We start from the raw sequence: 3738 nt of genomic DNA, 5'->3' as shown, positions 1-3738 counted from the left end.
CTTCAAAGACAGTTTAAAATCAACAAAACATAGTGTAAGATGTATTCCTACATCAGTTTTATTGTGTCATAAATTGTATAATACTCAAGTGATATCTTTCAATTAAAGCTGCAGTAATTAATGTTTGGTCAGTTCAAAACGTTGGTCCAAAATTAAAAAAAAACTGGAAGGATTGCCAGGAAAGTTTTTACAGACTTTTATTGTTGCCCAGAGGATAAATTGCTATAATGTTGGTGACCCTTTGAATTTTCCCTCTTGCTCCATCAATTGGTCAACATTTCAATTAGCAGGTTACAGATTAAATCAAATGTGTTGCTCAGAATAATCTGAGTTTGAGTAGCTATTAGAAGATCACTGTTTAGGTGCTTTAGTTAGATGAATGAAGGGCTTCACTTTATGTGTTTTTTTAACATTAACATTTTAACATATGTGTTCCGCCAGCCTGCCTATAGTCCCCAAGTGACTAGAAATGGTGATAGGTGTAAACTGAGCCCTGGGTATCTTTCTCTGCCTTTGAGAAAATGAAAGATCAAATGGGTTGATCTGGAATCTTGCCCCTTATGACCTCATAAGACTACCACCCCTTTCTCTGCTTTGCCCGCCCAGAGAATTTGGCCCACCCATGAGAAAAAGAGAGACATCAAGGCTATCAAATAAGCAAAGTGGCAGTTGGTCAAGGCCACACCCCCAGCCTCCAACTTGCCCCCCCCCCCTTGCCTCAAAAGCTAAAGACTCAGAAATGGCACATACTAAGGAAAGTTCGTTGTGGGACTGCCTCTAGTGGCTGTAATTCTGCAGCAAGGCTGAATTTTGGGAAAGAGACAGATATGGCATTTGGGGACCACTAAGGTCTATATAAAAGCATCCAAAGAGAACCATGTCAGGGGACCATTAAGATGTTCCTGATGTTAAAGCTGTTGAAGGGGTAGGTGCACATAAGGACACAGCAAGGAAGCAACTATTTCCTCCAATTTACCAACTTGATTTCTTTGCTTTCAATTTTTCATCTAATTTCATGCGGCGGCCATAAACGTGCCCGAGTAGGTCAGTCCAGGTCAGATCAAGGTCTCACTTTAACATAAGGCATCGCACATTTGATAGAGATTTTATGTAAGACTGTGAGTTGAAAAAGTGAAAGAGGAGGGAATAGAGGGAGGGACCCCAGAGTTGGAGATCAAAGGAATAATTTATCCACAGAAAACAGGGAAGAAAAATTTGGTGGTGGGACGGAGAAAAGCGCTGCATAGTGAATGGGCTGAGTGTTCAGCTGCAGAGGAGTGTTAAAAGGGATTTCCACATCCAACATCAATGAATACTAGAAAGAGAGATACATGACACATCATATTTCTTACTTAAAAATGCTCTAAAATTTAAGATATTTCCAGAGACATCTTAGTTTGGTACCTACTGTTTGCATTTGATTTGAACATTTTAAGACCAATTCCAATAAAATCTTTTAGTCATCAAAGCAATTAGAGTGTTTTAGTGTCTTATTATGAGTGTGAAATGAACCAGATATTAAAGTAAGAAAGCGCAAAATATAGAAACAGCTGTTTCCTAAATTGTTGCCAACAGGCCGGCGTCGTGTTTACAGATGAAAGAGTCTTAATTAATTGCCTGAATACAATCCATATGCATTGTAGAAAAAAAAGAACATGGAGGACACAGAGAAGTTGTGCAACACTAGAGATCATCTTGGGATCTTGGCATCACACCAGCAACGTTAAACTGGGCCAGGGGTGTAAAGTTTGTGTGTGAACTCGGCTTTCATCTTGACTTTTAACTACACACTTGTAAAGTTTCCTGACTGCGTCTTGCATGGTTGTGACGCTGTCTTGGTGATAGAATTGGTCCACGGACAGACATTTCACCTGGTTAAGTACTGAAAACCATCTCTGTGGTACTTGCTGCAACAGTCTGTCTTGCTAGGAACACATTTTTTCAACAATGACACACACAGACACACAAGGTGAAAACAACACCAGGGCCATTGTCACGGCTGGTAAAAAGTACTTAAACCAGATTGGCAGAGCAGGGAGCAAGGCAGCAGTCCAGCTGTATAAAGGATTTGAGAGAAAAGGACAATAACGGTCAACTTAAGCCAAAGCCATACCAAACCCTAACAATGCCAAAATTCTTAACTAGCCCAGTGAGATTAGCAAAATCATCCGTCTGTTTGTGCAGATATTGGATCCTCATAACTTCATAAATACCCCAACAAACAGAGTCACCCTTGCTAGTGTATGCAAGACCAACAACAGCTTCTGTTTGCTTGCAAAACATCATTAGAGAAGACTGATGTTCACTTTAATGAAATAACAGATGATTGGAATTTATTAACAGCGTGTATTCAAACCCAAGCCTGAGCTAACGGCTAATATTCACGACAATAAGAGCTGCCTTGAGAATATTATTCCAGTACTTTGAGAAGAATTATGAATAATTGACAGCAAACCCCAGTAGAGGGAAAGCCAGGAGTCTCTCTGGTAGACCTCCTTTTGAGTGGCATCTGCTGCTTTTCCAGAGAATGTTTAACCACATTCTGCAAGTGGTAATTTTGGGAAATAAATTCAACTCTATCTAACAAGGGGGGTTTCTGAAGTTCAAGAGGTCCTGATTATTCCCTCCTCTTTTGTAGAAGATGGTAGCCCATCAGCACTCGCAGCACAGCAGAGATAGGAGAGAGCAAGGATGCCGACAAAGGCAACAGACATCTATACATTGCATATATATGTCTCTGGAGAAGATCCCACAGCTGCTAATTACTAATGAAGGACACAGAGGATTTCAAGGGCGACCAAATGAGAGAAAGAAACACAAACAGGAGAAAGAAGAAAATCCCAGTGGATATTTTAGCTTGCAATTAAACCAGACATATGAAGGTAATATTGATTTAATTAAGATAAAGTTAAATAATGTACGGCCTATGAGCAGGAGAGTTCCATGTAAGGACATGGTTCAAGAAAACAACTTTTGCTGCCCTTGCTCATACTCTTTGCTTTAATGAAGCAGAATAATTGATTAAAAGTACAATTAGACACAAGAATAAGATTATGACTATAAATGAGATTAGCGCAAGTAGGTTTCAATGCTCTAACATAATTTAGTGGAGCCTTACATGAGTGTGTGGACATAATTAAATGTTGTATATTAAACTCTCTGTTAGCTTGCTTACTATTGTGAGAGCTTTAACATTATCACAAGCAAGTGTTTTGTGTGGTGGACCACAGCAAGGACACACAGCAAGGACATACTAACACTCAAACAATCACACACACATACAATAATTATTAAGGGTGGTGATATTGAAGATTCTTACTTTTCTGATAAGGTTGAAAGCTTTTGATATATCCAGTGGTGGTTTACAGTAATCACAAAGACAGAAAATGTCAATTTGCTATTAGCTTTAAATCTACATGCAAAAAGTGTAAAATCCTGTGCAGCAGAGGATTTATTCTGGGTCGAGACACTCACATAAAAAAGTAGGATATAATCAGATTCAGCTTAATTAAAAATCTAAATTGGCAGTAAAAGTAGATAAACATGTATCACTTGAAAGTAGGACAAGTACTATAAAGCATATCCATTCTTCTTTAGATATTTTAAAAATGTGTTGATGCTAATACTTCTGTACCTTAACTGATTTTAAATGTAATGTGCTCCTGTAGAGTATTCTTCCCTCAAGGTATTGCTACTTTTACCAGAATACTTCTTATACCACTGATCCTAAAACATTAT

General features: G+C 38.5%; 1 long non-coding RNA gene across 1 annotated transcript in view; it reads left to right on the top strand.

Moving 5' to 3' along the window:
* LOC116695820 (uncharacterized) overlaps positions 1 to 3218 on the top strand; it is a 5889-nt gene extending 2671 nt beyond the window's left edge. The window contains exon 3 of the long non-coding RNA XR_004333562.1: positions 3209 to 3218. This is a non-coding gene — a long non-coding RNA (uncharacterized LOC116695820). The remainder of the gene's footprint in view (positions 1 to 3208) is intronic.
* Positions 3219 to 3738: the final 520 nt, after the last annotated feature.

Source organism: Etheostoma spectabile, chromosome 9 (genome assembly GCF_008692095.1).
Source record: "Etheostoma spectabile isolate EspeVRDwgs_2016 chromosome 9, UIUC_Espe_1.0, whole genome shotgun sequence".
Taxonomy (NCBI): domain Eukaryota; kingdom Metazoa; phylum Chordata; class Actinopteri; order Perciformes; family Percidae; genus Etheostoma; species Etheostoma spectabile.
This window is presented reverse-complemented; position numbering and strand designations above follow the sequence as displayed.